This window comes from Tenrec ecaudatus, chromosome 5 (assembly GCF_050624435.1).
Source record: "Tenrec ecaudatus isolate mTenEca1 chromosome 5, mTenEca1.hap1, whole genome shotgun sequence".
NCBI lineage: Eukaryota > Metazoa > Chordata > Mammalia > Afrosoricida > Tenrecidae > Tenrec > Tenrec ecaudatus.
The window spans coordinates 12,484,839-12,503,908 of record NC_134534.1 but is presented as its reverse complement, the minus strand read 5'-3'; positions in this window follow the sequence as shown (position 1 = coordinate 12,503,908).

Sequence of the window (19,070 nt, the reverse complement as noted above, 5' to 3'; positions counted from 1 at the left end):
TATCTTTTTTCATCTTTATTTCTTTTTATATATCATTTTATTGGGAGGCTCTAGCAAATCATATGACAATCCATCATTCATTTGTATTAAGCACACCTGTACATATGTTTCCACAAGCAGTTTTTTTTTTGGCAGCTATCTTAACGAAACACTCCTCTGCCCTATGAATGACACACTAGGCTGCCCGTGGGTAAAAAGACCAATGAAGCCAGACTGAAAGTGGACCACACTGAGGTGGGTACCACACCAATTATCTGCAATGTGCCAAAGAAGAAAAAGAGCTCTTCTTCACCCATCCACCCTCTTTTTTTCATGGAGTAAATGCTTAGAAAATGGAAAATATGAAAATTAAAATTCTGGAAATCTTTCCAAATCCTTGTTTTAAAAGAGACACCCTCCCCAACAGTCTCTAACTGTAACTGAGTCAAGGTTGGGGTCACTGACCAGAATATATTCCTTTGATGCAAAGATGTTAGGATTTCATCTTGCCCACTTTCGGCGTGTCAACAGGAATTACAAATGAATCAATAAAAAGGATCAAGATATTCACAAATGAAACAAGGGAAACCATCCATGATCTGGATTGACCCTGTACCCGTACTGGATTCAAACACACCAACCATCGTGAGGATGACTCAGGACCCAGCACAGTTCCATTCATACAGAAGGTTACCATGAGTCAGAGCCAAGTAGATGGCAACCACCTCTTCTCTCCCTCTCCCCGGCCACCGCAGGACCCCGGGCTCCGACGTTATGACAATTAATAACCACCATTGCCCCTGCTCAAGCCCCAGCACAGCCTCATGAGATAGATAAACTGTTTATTCCTGTTGCAATATCAGCTTGTGCATAGCTAAGAACCCAAGTGTAGGGGCACGGGACAACAGCTGTGTTTCCATGCTCACAGATTCTGCGTGTCTGAATTAGAACAAGGCACAGTGGGGTGGCTTCTCCCTGCTCCATCAAGTCTGGGAACCCCATTGAGTAGATTTGAATATCCCAAATTGGAAAATCGTGGTTGAGTAAAACTGTTGTTACCTGTGTCCTCTGGGAGCTTCATCACATGAGTATGTGGCTTCCGGGCTGGAAGGACAGTTGTGGAAGGTAGCTGACCAGAGCATCCTCATGCATTTGTCCTCTTGAGCATGGTGTCTCAGAAGATCCAGCCTTCTGCCAAGCACCCGAGGACTCCAAGAAGGAATGTCCCAGTACATGAGGTGGAAGCCATGAGGCCTTTCCGAATGGCAAAGTGTTGCCTGTGCTGAACCTTGGTGGCATATCCACCCCAATTCAAGGGTGGGGTGGCATATCCAGATCCTAACTATCAAGAGAAGATGTACCTAAAGGATTAGCAGTCTTGCTTTAAATTCATCACGGTCCATTTCTCAGAGAGAGGGAAATCAAGACAGAGGAAGTGATTGTGATTTGTGCAAGCTCATACATTGAGGGGTAAAGCTGCAGGATAGATTCGACGTCCTTTGACACTATTCCTCCCAGACCACCCTGTGTCAAGGGGCAACTCCCCAACCCAAGACGTCTTATCTCAGGTACACTACTTCACGTGCTCCACAACACTGACATTTGTTCCCACTGTCAACCTCTCCCCTCTCGAATGGAAACCCCATGAAGATGGCAGCTTCTTTTTTAAATAGACGTATGTTGTGCTTCTGACCTACGGAGTGTATGGTACCACATTTATATGCTGTTGAATCACTGGGTTTATGATAATTAGCCCTAAAATCCTCATGAGATCAATTTTTTCAAAATTAAGATCCACTCAATCACAGATCTTTAAGACAGAAATTATAAGCACAGCAGGCATTCTCAGGTCATTCTCTCTGTACAAATCCTTGTGTCTCTCTCAAGGGTACAGTAGATGGTTCCGCTCTCACAACACTGAGCAGCCATGTGTTTGGGGAGTGTAGATTTCATTCGTCCTACAAGAAAGTAACAAACCCTATTGCCATTGAGCGGATTCCCTGGGTGCCAGAGTAGAACCGTGCTCCACAGAGTTTCCGATGACAGATTGCCAAACCATCCTCCCAAGGTGCCTCTGAGTAGACTCGAACTGCCTAACTAACGACTGAGCAGGTAGCCATGTGCACCAGCCCCATTCCCTTAATCACACAGCAAAATAAACGACATGAAAGGAAAGGAAGACCATTCCTGAGCCCACATTCGTCAGCCTTTCCATGAAGTGCGTGTGTGCCTCTACCTGCTCAGACTGAGAGATCCCCCAAGCTCGCATCCCGCCCCCACTTCTCTTATCTCCAATCCAGGCCCTAAGCCCTGCTGTTGCAAACACCTTGCAGTCCCTCCAATTATATCGAACTTCCTTGTGCCTCAGTCATTTTTGCCTGGATTGTTCCTACTCTGCCCATCCCAATGCTCTCTCGTTCTTCTGATTTCAGACCCTAGTCCCTGAAAATTATGTTACTTATTTGGAAAAATATCTAGAGATGTGATTAAGTTGGGGCTACTGAGCTAAAGGGGTTAGCCTGAATCACACAGGGTAGAGCATCAGATGGCCTATGTCTCAATCCCAAGTCCACCACTTACTAGCAACGAGACCAGTTCTCTCTGTGTCCCTCACCTCGGCAATATGAATTGTTGTGAGCAGTTTCTTGGTGAGTAGTAGGTTAGACGTGGTGCCTGGTGCATGATTGTTGTTATTATTATCATTGTTCAGAATGATCCGAAAAGAGGAGGAACTCACCTCTTTGCTTTGCTCTCCAGAAAACGTATGAAGGCAATCAGGGATCAAATGAGGGAATTGCAGATGCTCAGGTTCCAGAGGAATCTTAGAGATATTATGGGGGGGGACATGAAGATATGAAGATATGAGGGGATGTTTAAAAAAAATCTGCTGCACGAGACCTCTTTAGAGTATTGAAAAAGCAAAGGTGTTACTTTGAAAACGAAGGGGCACCTGACCCGAGCCATGGTATTTTCAATGGTCTCATGTGCATATTAAACATGGGAAAAGGAACATTGAGGAAGAATCGATGCAGTTTAAGTTGCAGTGCCAGAGAAGAATACTGAAAGTGCTGTGGGCTGCTTGAAGAACTTGGGGAAATACAGCCAAAATCCTCCGTAGAGGCAAGGATAGTGAGGCTGAGTCTTACATACGTTGGACATGTGGTTAGGAGAGACCAGATCCTGGAGAAGGACACCATGTTTGGTAAAGTAGCAGGACAGTGGCAGAGAGGACGGCCCTCAGTGGGATGGATGGACAAAGTGATGGCAACAATGGGTTCAAGCACAGGAACAATGGTGAGGATGGCACAGGACCGGGCAGTTTCCGTTCTGTTGTGCAAAGCGTGGCTATGGGCCAGAACCAACTTGATGGCCGCTAAAATAATGACATGTAAAAGAATATGGCTACTGGGGTGCCAGTTCCTACATGCATGTGTCTATGCCAGATAAAAGGTATTTAAGCATGTTTGGATGATCAGGAAATGGCATCAGACATATTATCTCAGTAACACACTTGTCTTAGTCTTGCTAGTCAAGTATTTTTCAATCATAACAGTGGCATCTCCTGGGACATTTCAATCCAAGGAAGAAAGGTTAAGTCAGAAGAGCATGGTAACTGTTTGGGGGCATCCAAAAGAGGCAATTATCAAGAAAATCGATAGATTTTGTTAAAGGGTATAGGATGGTCATGGGAGCGTATTATGAAGTAGTTTACTAAAAACTGCATAGGTAAGAAAAAAACTAGGATTTTTTTTCTATCATAAGGCATCTACTCATTCTTTGAGGGTGTCAAGGGCTGTCTTACAAGAAATTCACTGGGAAACCGTACTCCATCCACCCAACAGGCCTGTACTTGCCCCTTCAAACTTCTTTTTGTTCCCACCAAACTCAAAAGCAACATGACTTGAGTCCCTTAAGACTGCCCAAGTTACCACTTTTATGTGCCATCAATCAAAGAATGCAGAATTCTTTGGGAGAAATGGAAACACCACTTTCAGAAATGTATAGACCTAGATGGAAGATACATCAAGAAATAATAGCTTCACATTTTGATATTTTAATTTAACCAAGATTTCTAAGATATTCTGTGACAATACATTTTGAGTTACCCTTGTATATTTAGCATATTATTTGACATATCAGACATCTTCACAGGTACCATTCAGTGACATCAACTATGACCATCACATTGTCCAACTATCACTCTTATCCTTTTTCAAATTATATCCTTTCCCTTAACTGAAACTCAGTGTCCCCAAAGCACTGAGTCCTCTAATTATTGAGTCCCTCTGGAGAGAATTTGGTCCAAATTATATTTTAACTGCATTAAGACCGTGTCATTTTTTGTTTTGTTTTATTGTGGGGGGAATACAAGAAAAGGGATTCCACTTGTGTGACCGAAGGGACCAGCGCAAAACACATTGCAAACTTCAACCTCACAACTTCCTTGAGAAGCTGACGTGCGTCAAGGACCAAGAGGTCTAATTTCACGATAAACAAACGAAGTCAGAATCACACAGGCATCTAGTAGGACTAGTTCATTCCTAGTCACCCAGCCAGGCTTCTTCTGTGCTATCTGTTGACAATCTCAAGATCAGGAAGTTGTCTGGACCACAGAAAACTGTTCTTGTGGGAAGAGTGCATGTGAGTTGAAAAACATGAGTTTATGAGAACTATAGTGGTGAGGTAATATTTCAGCGTTGTTATCCTTATTGAATAACATCTATGGTAGGCAATTGTATATTAACTCTAGAAAGGCCTTTTAATGAAAATAGGCAATGGAGTATCTGGGAAGTAGCTTAGCTCTGTAAAAGGTTGGGAGGGTTTGAAGTCAGCTACACCTAGCCTAAAATCCTCACGTTGTTTTTACTAGTAAAGAGGACTTAGACAAATCCCATAAGATCTGAGAACCAGAACTTTTAATCGTTTTATAAAAATTGTGTTTAATAGTGATGTCTTTCTTATGGAGTTTTCATCAAGATCTCAGATGATGTGTATAGAACCCTTGACCCATAGTAGCGGAGAGGTAGGTAGGTAGGTAGGTAGGTAGTTGAATGGATGATTGATACACAGATAGGTAGGTGATACAGATAGATAAATTACATCAAGTTGACTAAAGTACAACAGAACAAAACATGTCCAGCCCTGCATCCTCCTCACAATTGGCAATTCTGGTATGCGTGTTGTTACAGCTGTTGTGCTAATCCATGTCATTGGGATCTCCCTTGTCCTCAGTAACCCTCTACTTTTTCAAACAGGATGACCTCCTTTGGTGATTGATCTATCTTGATGGTGTATGCAAAGCAAAAAAGCCAAACAATGTTCTGTTGTTACCCAGAAGGTTTTCATTGGGGGTGATTGTGGGGGGAGGGGGATGAGGAATTCCAAGTACACCATGAAGCGTTTCTTCTAGTCTTTCTCAGTCTGAAGCTCCATAAAACCTGCTCACTGGGGGTGACCCTGCTGGCAGGGTTTGAAGTACTGAGGACACAGCTTCCAGTATTACAGCAACAGGCAAACTACAATGATATGACAAACTGGGAGATGGGCAGCAGTAACATAGTAGGCTCTCCATAAACTGTTACTATTGCTTAATTGGAGTCATTTAGACAGCCATGCTTGTAAAATCTCTCAGAGGAGATACAAAGTATTTTCAGAGACTGGCTTGAGTGTGTGGGAGGCCATACTAATGAAAACCTATTGAACATCCACCGTCCGCCAAGCACTGTGCTAACAGGTGTCTTCACCTTACACATGAAGGGTCGTCCCAAAGTTCCTAGGGGGGAAATAATCTACTATGCTTGCATTCAATTATCCATGACATTTCTGGAGCCCCTCATATAGCAGCAGGGAATTCTTCTATAGATGATTACTTGTATGAATGGACACATTCATTTCATCCTCACAACACTGCAAAATAAACATGATTACTTTTGCCAAAGTCAAAACAGAAATGTTGAGAGAGGAAATCACTTATCCGAAGCCATTCCGCTACTAAGTAAGAATTCCAGGCAAGACCTCTTTCCAAAAGCGTATTTAGCTAAAATTCAAAGGATAACAAGAACACAGTGAAGGGAAGGACACAGGGAAGTAAATTCCAGGGAGTGACAGCAGCTCATGCGAAGGACATGAGGAGGGGCAGAGACTGACTTGGAGGAACAGAGAGAAGCCACTGTGGCTCAAGTGTAAGGACTGAGGAAAGAAGGTGGAAGGCAGAGGGTATCAAGGGTAGGAGACTGGATTTAGGCGCAGTGGGAATCCTTGAACCTGCTGGCCACAGAGAAGAAACACGATGCTGTATCGAGGTGCTCTGTGGAGGATGGCTTGGAATTCTTGAGAAAGAACCTGAGAGACTAACAAGCAGAAGCCTAAGCACCGACATGACTTGGTCTCAGATTGAGGACAGTAGAGAAAGAATAGAATGGGCAGGTTGCAGAAATATTTGCTAGTAAACCCAGTGGATCGTAGCCCTGGATTTGTGTAGAAAGTTCAAGAAAGATCAAAAGTAAAACTCAATCATCTGGTTTGAGCCATCTCCCGTGACTTTAAAGACTATAGAAAAGAACGGGTAGAAAGAACAAAGTTTGGCTGGTGCATTTTAAGGGGACTTGCCTGACGTGCGAGTGGAGTTGTTAGGAGAAGAGGTAAGAGTTAACGGGCAGCGTGCCGTAGGAAGGTCTTCCCATGGAGGCAGTGCTTCCAACAGTGGAAGTGCATCAAATCACATCGGCTTAATCTAGGAGGAGAAAGAAGGGGAAGGGTGTTGTGCATTGAATGAAAGTAGACAACTCTAAAGAAATACCAATATTTAGAGACTTGGACAGGGGTGCAGACAATGGGAAGTCGCAATAAATGGCCAAGAAAGAAAACCAGGAGAGTTTGGAGATATTTCATAAACCAGAAGAACTTGGCATTGACTCAAAGGACACCACTCAAACCCACTGCCATCAAGTCAACCCCAACTCATAGTGATCCTATACAGTAGAATAGAACTGTCCCTGAGTCTCCAAGATCTCAACTCTTCATAGGAGTAGAAATCCCTTTCTTCTGAGGAGCCACTGGTGGTTACAAATGGTCAAGCAGGAGGCTCGCAGCCCAATTTGTAACCTTTGTGCCACCAGGCCTCTTCAAAGGACATAGCAGTCTAGAGTGAAAAAGTTTCCAGTCAATTCATTCAACGATCTCATGTTCACATGAAATATAGGGTCTAAAGGAAAACCAAGAGCATTTTTTATATTTCCTAGATTAGGAGACCAAAACTGTCATGGACTCAAAGTACAGAGAACCCTCGAATCAGAGGGCTCAGATCGATTTGTTCAGTTGCTTTATTTTCATATGGGAATCCGGGGCCCAAATGGAGGAAGTGGTTTACCCAAGATCACACAAGATAACCTCAGATGAACTTTATACCAATGAGAACTGCCTCGCAGAGCCATGGACTCTCTTCAGTTAGTGGACTCCCACCCGTAGAAGAACACGCTGAGAAGCTGGAAGACACTGCCAGGTGATGGAGGTTCGGCCTATGTGTGTTTGAATGACAGTGTAGAGACTTGGTGAAAAGAAATATTTCTCCCAGTTGTAAAGAGCATGGAATGTGTGGCTGTCAGGCATATCTAGAAAACATTGCATCCCTGGATTCCTAGAATCGCTTTCATTGTCATAGGACTAAAAACATCAAAATCCATAACTGCAAGTGATCATATTGATTAACAATGGAATGCTTAACAGCTTTCTTCACCAGAAGCAGATATCACAGATCCACCTGGCTGATGTTCTCTCACTCGGCCAGGAAAGACAGGACATGCTGTAGGACATTTCAGTCCCTCGGTGGGTTCTGCAGGGCTCAGAAGGATTAAAAGTCTGAAGATGGAAGAGTCTGCATCACTGATAGCGTATGAGTCAGGAGGGTCAATGTCAGACTGCATCACGCCTGCTTTCGTAGATTTGTTCTCCCCACCTGGAATTTGCAGGGCCCAGATCCCTATGTGAGCATTTGAGGGACAGAAATGTGAGGCCTTTGCCATGCATCCGCTTCAGAACTGCCCTGCAAGGCTAGTGGGGTGAGGCAATCCACCCCAGTGCTTGGAGGGAAACGGGGAGAGATAAGGCCATTGAGAGAGCACTCCAGAAACCCACAGAACATTTGAGGGAGGGGCGAAAGGCCTCTTGCACATTTCTTCTCTTTTTCTTCACTTCTCCAACCTTTCAACTATCGCTCTCCTTTTCTGTCCTCTCCAGCCTTTCCCTTGTGCCTACATGCCAATGCCTTCTGGCAGCTCAGCCTATTCCCAGAAGCTAGAAATTGTGTGTCTCTGACATGACTAGGGTCAGGTGAACTCTGGAACATAAAGTATAGGGACAGATGAAGATAGATGTCTAATCTGTACAAAGAAATGCAGGGCCCAGAGGGGGGAATTGCACAAGGAGATAACAGAACTCTATTGTCTCCCCCAAAATAGAATTGAACAAGGCACATCAGGAGGCTGAGAAAGAGTGACAGTGTGGAATCTGAGAGGGCTGGACAATGGCCCAGAAGAAAACTCTGAGGTCGCACCCTGATACATCTGACTTACAGTGGAGACACATCCAACTAACTCATGGCCACCCCTGTGCGTTCTAAGATTTCAGTGGCTGGGTTTTTGATTTTTTGGTTTTTTGCGGGGGGTTTTGTTTCGTTTTTGTTTGTTTTTTTTTTTTGTTTTTTCAGAAATAGCTCACCAGGCCTTTGTGCTATAGTGCCTCAGGGTTGACAAGAACCTGCAACGTTTCAATGGGTAGCTGTGTGCCATCCACTGTCCCCTCAGTGGGCATTAGATGTGATGATGTCATGTTGGCACCTATCAGCACAAGTATGGGACATCCTCTCAACGTGCTGGGAAGCCAGAGTCAAGGAGAATGGGGGTGTCCAATGAACAAGGTGTGGGATGGCCCTGAGTGTTGGGGCCATAGAGTAGAAACTGGAGGGAAGTGAAGGTATTGGTGAGAGACTTGTCCGACTTTCATAGGGAAGCAGTGACACCAGGAGCCAAGGACTGTGAGCCATTTGAGGGGAAAACATAAATAAGCCAGAGAGGAGGAAGCCAGGATCAAAGTGTGGGATCCGGAACGTGGCAGAGCTGGTCCGAGTGATGCCCTGGTCTAAGGCATGACTATGGCTTTGGGTGACTGAGGTGGGCCAGAGAGAGGGGAAGCTCACTAGGGGTTGACAAGGTCAAGGCATGAAGAGCAAAGAGGGTGAATGCACACTCTCATGGTTAGTCATGATGATGGAAAGTGAGGCAAAGGACAGTCACTGAGGCAGGACTTGAGTCTTGGGGGCAGGGTGGCTGGGTGGGAGAGGACAGCAAGAGTCATCAGAAGCAGAGGAGCCCCCTGGATGGCATGAACCTCCAAGGAGAAGACATGATTCTGTGCAGAAGGAACAACAATGGGAGCTGTGTGGGCTCCCACCCAAGGGGCGTGCGAGGAATTGACGCCAGAGGGAATGGGTCTTGTTTCCTAAGGTGGAAGGTGGAGCCCTTGTTGAGCAAAATGAGATCAAGAAGAGTGAAAACACGTTGAAGATTTGGGAGCTCTGAGAGAACATGGGAAGGGAAAATCAGAAAGCTGGGGGTGGAGGGGGGCACACCGAACATACAAAAGAGCATGGTGATCCAGAAAATGTATACTTTAGGATTCCAGGATAAAGCCAAGATTCTGGAGACCTGAAACACCTGTGAAGGCACGAGGTGTCTCCTGGAAATGTACAACCACCACCTATGAAAAGGTCTTGCCAATAAAAAGCAATACTGAACCTGACCTAGCCAGTAAGTGGCAGTGCCAATTAATATGAAAAAGACGAGTCAGAGAAACCTGCTAAAGAGCCCCACTGGGAAGCAATCAGAAAATGTCACAGTTTGAGAGACTCGGCAAACACAATGTCACCCCCAAGAAACGCTAGGCGCCCACATCCGGACTTGAAGAAATGCATAAAATGCTGGGACTAAGAATCCACTCCAGGACAGGGGGGTGACTGCTGGGGTTGAGAATCCACTCCAGGACAGGGGGGTGACGGCTGGGGTTGAGAATCCACTCCAGGACAGGGGGGTGACTGCTGGGGCTGGGGTGACACACAGCTGCTCACCCACAGGTCGGGCACACCTAGCCTCCGAGCCGCTCCACAGGTGAGAGGTGTGACCAGGTGCCCCTGCAGGGCTGGCAGCCTTAGAAACCCCAACTCTGAAAAGAAAAATTACAATGTCACTGCTATTGAGTTGATTCTGACTTAATGACCCTATGGGACCAAGTAGAGACTGCCAACTGTGGGTTCCCAACACTGTGACTCTTTCAGAGAATAACCGCCCCCCACCACCCACCATGTTTCTCCCTCTGAGCAAATGGTGGTTTCAAACTGCTAACCTGGTAGTTAACAGCCCACCTTGTAAACCCACGATGGGTCCATTTTATTCTGTCCAGTGGAGGCGCTGTGAGTTGGAATTGGCTCCATGTCAATGGAAGAATGGAATTTTAAAATAATGCATTTCTTCCATGAACTTTTGAAAGCTTCTAAGTCTATTTTCCCAGGCTTTTTGAAGCTCCCGCATGTATGTGTGTTGCTATCAAGTTCTTTAGTGTTGTGACCTAAACCCTCTTTTCCTGCCTAAGCCCTGTGGTTTTTCACTCCATGGCTTTGCATAGTTCAGAGATGCATATGTCCTACAATAGCAGAACTGACTGTACTAAGCAATTTATATACCTTCAATTTTCCCCATAACTGTTCTATTATCCTCACATTGTAGGTACTCCATAAGTGACAGCTGAGGCTATTACTAATAATAACCATTTTAGAAGTCCAGCAATATAAAATGCCCCTTGTCAGCTGCTTGGTCCTTCCTCTTATTGATGGTCAAGCAATGGAACAATCGATGACAGGTGTCTGATGGCCGGCAGCTGAGCACACTAGCTTCTGTGGCCACATCTGCAAGTCATAGTCTCCAATTCTAGAGCCCTTTGGCCAAGGAGTTTCTAATCGGAGGCATCAGTGAGTGACCACCCTTTACCCCACCCGACAGGTCCAGCCAGCCAGCCCATGGCCTGGTGGATCTTCCTGCTCAGTACGGGGATATGGCTTCTTAATCTCCTCCTTCCTCTGTGACTCAGTAACTTCACATAAAGATCAAACAAGATTGCTAGAGGTACTTCAGGTATCATAAAGCCTGCAAGATTACCTGCCCAGATTCTGGAACACCTGTCCCTTCCTGTCCTGTGAGGGTCACAGGAGTTACCAGAAACTTCATGCACCGGGTCAGGGTTTGTTCTAGATGCTTCAAAGATGCCGCAGTTCTCAGACCTCCCACCCTTCGGGCATCATTGCTCATTAAAGCCGCAGTTGAGTTCAAACAAGATATTTGCATTCAGTAAATTGGAGGTAGCTTTGGGGGGACAAATGCCTTCTTGGAATCAAGAGCTAAGAAAGTCACCCAAGCATCAATCCACATACTTGACTAGGGCATTCCTTTGTGCCAGGTACAGTCAAGGCACCGGGGAGAGAGCTGGAGGCAGGAGGGACACAGCCGACAGCGTCCACCCGCACTGAGCATCCAGTCCACTGAGTTCTCGGAAACACTAGAAGGTGAGTCTACTATGTATTTCAGACTTGTTCTCAAATTCAAATTTAAGAAAGAGTGCCCACAATTCTTTTCATGCAGATTTCTTTTTTTTTTTTAATTTTTTTATTTTAACAATTTATTGGGGCTCATACAATTCTTTTCACAGTTCATACATATACATACACCAATTGTATAAAGCACATCCATACATTCCCCGCCCCAATCATTCTCAAGGCATTTGCTCTCCACTTAAGCTCCTTGCATCAGGTCCTCTTTTTTTTTCCCCCCTCCCTCCCCATTCCCCCCTCCCTCATATGCCCTTGGTAATTTATACATCGTTATTTTGTCATATCTTGCCCTATCCGGAGTCTCCCTTCCCCCCTTCTCTGCTGTCCCTCTCCCAGGGAAGAGGTCACATGTGGATCCTTGTAATCAGTTCCCCCTTTCCAACCCACTCACCCTCCACTCTCCCAGCATCGTCCCTCACACCCTTGGTCCTGAAGGTATCATCCACCCTGGATTCCCTGTACCTCCAACCCTCATATGTACCAGTGTACAGCCTCTGTCCTATCCAGCCCTGCAAGGTAGAATTCGGATCATGGTAGTTGGGGGGAGGAAGCATCCAGGATCTGGGGGAAAGCTGTGTTCTTCATCGATACTACCTCACACCCTAATTAACCCATCTCCTCTCCTAAACCCCTCTATGAGGGGATCTCCATTGGCCGACACTTGGGCCTTGGGTCTCCACTCTGCACTTCCCCCTTCATTTAATATGATATATATATACACATATATACATACATATATATATACACATATATACACATACATACACACACTTATATCTTTTTTGGGTTTTTTTGCATGATGCCTTATACCTGGTCCCTTGGGCACCTCGTGATCACACTGGCCGGTGTGCTTCTTCCATGTGGGCTTATTTGCTTCTGAGCTAGATGGCCGCTTGTTCACCTTCAAGCCTTTAAGACCCCAGACACTATCTCTTTTGATAGCCGGGCACCATCAGCTTTCTTCACCACATTTGCTTATGCACCCATTTGTCTTCAGCAATCCTATCATGGAGGTGTGCAGTCAATGATATGATTTTTTGTTCTTTGATGCCTGGTAACTGATCCCTTTGGGACCACTCGATCACACAGGCTGGTGTGTTCTTCCATGTGGACTTTGTTGCTTCTGAGCTAGATGGCTGCTTGTTTATCTTCAAGCCTTTAAGACCCTAGTCACTATCTCTTTTGATAGCCGGGCACCATCAGCTTTCTTCACCACATTTACTTGTTCACCCACTTTGGCTCCAGCCGTTGTGTTGGGAGAGTGAGCATCATAGAGTTCCAATTTAATAAAAGAAGGTATTCATGCATTGAGGGAGTGTTTGAGTAGAGGCCCAAGGTCCTTCCGCCACCTTAATACTTGACCTATAAATATAGACACATAGATCTATTTCCCCATCCTCCTATATATATTTGCATGTACATGTCTTTGTCTAGACCTCCATGAATGCCCTTTGACTCCTAGCTCTTTCCTCCATCTCCCTTGACCTTCCTCCTGCCCTACTACCATGCTTCATCGCCACCTGGGCTAGAGTATACCTCTTCTCTAAGCAACCTTACCCTTGATCATTTCCCACCAGGCCTGCCACTCCCCCTTCTCTACCATTTGGGGTCCCATGTTTTTCCCTTGTCCCTGGGTTTGTTAACACCACTTCCTTACCCCCCCTACCCCCCCACCCCAAGTCCCCCCGGAACTGTCGGTCCCGTTGTTTTTCATCCAGATAGTTCATCCAGCCTGTCCTATTCAGACAGACCTGTGGAGTCACTAACATGCACGAAAACTAGACAGAGGAACGCAAAGCAACAGTATACAACCAGACAACAAAACAACAAAAACAAACCACTGAAAAAGAACAGAACAAAACAGTTCACAAGAGAAAAGCTTGTAGTTAGTTCAGGGATCGTTTGCTGGCCCTTAGGAGCGTTTTCCAGTTCAGTCTGTTGGGGCACCACGCCCTGGCCCCAAAGTCCACTTTCAGCATTCCACCCACACTGAGCATCCAGTCCACTGAGTTCTCGGAAACACTAGAAGGTGAGTCTACTATGTATTTCAGACTTGTTCTCAAATTCAAATTTAAGAAAGAGTGCCCACAATTCTTTTCATGCAGATTTCTTAAACAGTTTTATTGGCATACAATTTGTACATCATACAATTCAAAGGTTCCATCACATCAAAAAAGAGTTGTACCATCATCACTACAATCCGTTTTAGGACATTTTCCTCGTTCTTGAACTCGTTGTTATTAGCTCCCCATTTCCCCCCAAACTCCCCTGTGAGACCCCCAAGGAACCATTCATCTAGTTTCTGTCTATAGATTTACCCATCTCGGATTTCATATACAGAAAAATGGGTTTTTTTAAAACTAACAACAATAACAAAGTAAAACATAAAAACCTCAGTTGAAAAGAAAGCAGAAAATATTTTTGAAAGCAGAAAATATTAAAAAGCTAGGGCACATTTAAATGAATCACAGGTTTTTTTATAGCAAAATTTATGAGTTCACATCCCAACTTTGCAGTCCTGTCCATTTGAGCAACCTGGTGGTTCTCTCTGAACCTGCTTTCTCCACGGACCCACAGGGCCCACGCACATAGTGAAGGGTTGGTAGGAAGATTATGACGTATATGGCGTATCAAGACTCTTCATGGAAGAAGAGCCATCTCAGTGGTGCATTACCATCAAGCACGTGTTAACTGCCTTCTCCTAGCAGTTCAATTAGCCTTCACCTTCAGAGCAGCAAGCACTCAGAACAGTGGGCCTCCAAGCTGGTCTTGTCTGAATGATATTCCTTAAGAATATTTCCAGTTAAACCTGGGTTCTCGCTCCAGGACCAATCAGTCAAAACATGATGAAGTAGCCTTGAACCTGGAGGAATTATTTACCCAAAGGTTTGTTGGTGGTATTGTTGTTTCCATAAGATGAGCTCACCCCTCTACAGCCTGCCTTCCAGAATTAGGGGTATGCTCATCGAAGCAGCAGTCAAGAGTTCAGACAAGACATTTGCACGCCATAAATCGACTGCGCAAAGCCTCCTTAAAGTGTTGACAAGCAAAGCTGTCACTTTGAGGATGGAGGTGCACCTGATCCAGGTCCTGGTGTCTTCAATCACCTCACATGCATGTGACAGTGGGATGTTGAATCAGGAAGACTGAAAAGGAATCAATGCATCTGAATTAGTGCTGACAAAGGATATTGGGGGTACCATGGACTTCCAAAAAGACAAACAAATCTGACTGGAAGAAGTATCGCCAGAATGCTCCTTAGAGGCAAGGACAGCAACACTTCAGGATAGACCGATCCCTAGAAAAGGTCATCAGGCTTGGTAAAGGAGTGGGGCAGAGAAAAAGAAGGCCCTTGGCAAGATTGATTGGCACAGCGGCTGCCAGGATGGGTTCGAACATAGGAGCACTTGTGAAGATGGCACGGGACCAGATAGTGTTTCATTCCGTTGTACCTTGGGTTGATATGCGTTGAACCAACTAGACAGTGTCTAACAAAAACCAAAAAAAGGAGCAATTTTAATGGGGAAAGAGGCATCACAGTCTCCTGCCCTTCTAACCCATGCTTGCATTCTCTCTGCTGAAATCAAGTTTTCTTTATTCCTGTTTTAATCCATTCATCTCCTTGGTGACTGATGTTGTTAGGTGCCATCAAGCCGGTTCTGACTCATAGAAGCCCTGTGTACAGCAGAACTAAATACTGCTAGGTCCTGAGCCGTTCTTAAAATTGTCATGCTTGAGTCCATTGTTGCAGCCACTGTGTCAGTCCATCTCATCAAGGGTCTTCCTCTTTTTTACTGCCCTCTTTACCAAGCATGATGTCCTTCTTCAGAGACTGGTCTCTCTTGACGACGTGTCCAAAGTACATAAGACAAAGTCTCTCCCACTCAATTCGCTTGCTTCTTCCAAGGCAGATCTGCTTGTTCTTTTGGCAGCCCATAGATAGTACTTTCCATGTTCTTTGCCAGCACCATAGTTCAAAAGCATTGTAAGTGTAGGCAATATAAAGTTTAGTTGTTGGTTCATTGTTGCCAGAAGCTAAAGAGGGTGTGATCCACATATCAATCAAATTCACAAAAGGATTTTGTTTTTTTTAATTGAACTATAATAATACTGTATTTTTTCAGCATTGTCGGAAATAAGTATGAGCAGCTAACTGCTCTTGAAGGGAATAGCTTGGGACGTAAATTCACTTTTCTTCATAAAAGGAGAGTCTATCACTAAACCACAAATGCACCAAAGTCTCAAAAATCCTTGAAATAAGGATTATTATCTTCCATTTACAAAAGAGGAAACTGAGGGGGGAAGAATTTGATACCAGAACATGGATAATTTTCCTTACAATTATCTGTCTTGAGTGCATTGGGTTCTACAGCACCCAATGTTCATCTAGAGACACTCATAAAAATTGCATTTAAGTATTCATTTCATTGTCTGCTAAATGCCTTCCTCGCCCTTCCCTGGAAGGGTGTCCATCTTGATCACTCAATCAGCAGACATGAACTCCCTGGGAGGCAAAGATGCTAGAAGCTCATGGTAAACAAGATGGCCCTCGGCTTTCACTATCAGCACTGTAGGCCCAGCTCCTAGCTCAGGCCCTGGCATTCACAGGTCCTCAAAAGATAGTAGTAACTACATAAAATTCAGGTGAGCCCAACCCCAACGTTTTGGACATTCCCGTTGCTTCACCATGGTGCCTCCACAGATGTCCTTCACAAGGACCTTCCAGATCTGGCTATTTCCGCCTGATTCATTCGCTCTGTCTCATTTGTCCCTTCTATAATTTAGTCATGCCAAACCAAACAAACTGTAATTAAACAACGCTCTCTCAGATCTCACTGCCTTTGAACTTGCCATTCCCACTGCCTGGAGGGCACTGCCCATCTGATTCAAAGCATCTAAAAGTCACTTCCACTGTGAAGCCTTCCCGATGAGCCCCATTGTAGACAGAGTACATTGCCCTGTGCCATCCTGAAGCACCTTGGGGAGACCGTGTACGAGAGCACCCTGGCAACGTTTACTCGCTTGTTGCCTCTGCAGTCAGGCTGTGAAACCATGGAGGGCAGGCTCCAAGTTTCACTTATCTTCCAAAGGACTTGTGTCTGGGAGGAGGCTTTTGATAACACATAATAGAAAACCCAACTAAACGGGTTTTCAACAGTGTGTTCGTCTGGGTTAACTAGAGAAACAAACTCAGCCACTCATATGTATATAAGAAAGAGCTTTATATAAAAGAGTACTTGTATATTAAGAAAACATCCCTGCCCGGTCCAGATCAAGTCCATAAGTCCAATATGTCCATAAGTCCAATATTACCCCATATGCCCGATACCAGTCTATAAATTCCTCTTCAGACTCACGCAACACATGCAATGATGCTGAGGGCAGGAAGATCACAGGCCATGGTGTAGAAAATCTTGTGGATGCAGTGGTGGTGGAAGCATTTTAGGACTGGCATGGGTCTCCACATGGCTCCTTCAGCTCCAAGGTTCTGGCTTGGGGCTCCATGTGGCTGGTCAACAGGAATGTCTCACAGAGAGACAAACAGAGAGACAGTGTGTCTGCCCTCCAATGAGTTATTTATCTCCTTTGCGTCTCCAAATGTAGTCATCAAGCTGCTACCTGATTGACAGCCTAGACTCCTCCCCTTCGCAAGTTGACAGGAGATTATGTAAATACCACAAACAGGAAATACATTAGCTTACAAAATGGAGGCCTCAGTATTGCTCCATTCAAAACCTCAAGGAGAGCTTCAAGGACACTGACCCTCTCCATCTCCGCATTCTGTCCCCCATGTTGGCACCATCTCTTGTCACAATTACCAGGCAGTGGCCTCAGCTTCAGGCTTCATACAGACACAGCATCACTATTAGGTTGCAAAAGGAAAATGAATGGAGAGTAGAGACACATTCTACTCTATTTTACCTTTTAATGAATGAAAATATTTTTCCAGAGTCTTCCAGGCAGATCTCCACTCACATCTTAATGAGGCAAAAAATGTGTCCAGTGTCCATACCTGACAAGGAGAATGCGTCCACCTTGATGACTGAGATTAATCCTCCCTCACCTCCCACCCCCAGAGGACATGCAGAAAGCAAACCCAGGACAATCTCCCTGATTGTTTTATTATATCCTTGCTTCTAATGTTTCAGAGTATCTTTGGGTGGATGAGTCTGTCTTAGATGTGACAGAGAAGTCAAAACAAAACAGAACTCACTGCCATCGAGTGAATTCTGACTCATAGCACAGTGCTTCTCTGGGTTCCTAAGGCTGTAACGTTTGCAAGAGTCGAAATTCTCAATCTTCTCCCTCCCGAGGAGCAGCTAGTGGTTTCAACCTGCTGATCTTGTGGTTGGCAGCCCAACGCATAGCCCACAACACCACCAAAAGCACCAAAACCTCAGTGGCTTTAGAACAACAAGCATTTCATTCTTGCTCCTGGTTCAAGTTAATAATGATCCTGGGCAGCATCTGTGGCTCTGTCGCTCTGTCTCCTCCTGTTGGAATCCAGGCTAAGGAATAATCTCTGTGTGGGGCTTGTCACTCTCATGGCATAGGGAAAGAGCAAGAGAGCTGACAGGAAGTCCTTGTGACCTTTTATGGCTTCTTTTCAGGCATTATGTAAATCACATCTGCTCCCAGCCCAGCAGCCAAAGGTAAATCCCCAACAAGTCAATGAGGGAAGGAGGTATTCCGTTCCCTCTCACAGTAGACACTGCAAGTCACATAGTGTGGCAGGGATGGGGAGTCAGTTCTCTTAGGAAAGTGACAGGGAGAGAATAATTGATATCAATACTAGCACAATGACACTTCACAATGAGAAGAACAGAATTGCCTTGGAGAGTGAGGATGGGTTCTGAAGCCAGGGGGACCTGATTTTTAATCCAGTCCTGCCAGTTATTGGTTGGTGGCCTTGGGGTTATGAGATAACCGCTCTAATGCTCAGTTCTTTCATATCTAAAATGGCAATTACCTCATAGGAGTGTGGTAAAGATCTAGTGAGATAGTGTTGTTAAGTTCTTAGCCAAAGGTTCATGAGGGAGCTGATACCCAGGGCTCAAGTAGAAAGCGAATGTTTTGAGAATGATGATGGCAACAAATGTACTAATGTGCTTGACACAATGGATAGATGAATGGATCGGGATGAGTTGCACGAGCCCCCAATAAAGTGATTTTTAAATTAATTAAATTAATTAAAATTTTCTTAGCACAGTTCCCTAGAAGAAGAAAGCACTCAAAGAACAACAAATACTATCGTTGCATAATTTCCTTTGCGTCCAAATTAGTGGTCTTGAATCATAAGTGCCTCTGGTATCACTCTTCCCTCTGACCCTCTCTCACTTCCTGAGAAAGACAGTAACTCTCGGCCTACAAAAAGCCACTGGGTGTGCAGTGAAGTGAAGGACGAGAAACAAAGAAAGTGATGAGTGAAAAGATTAAA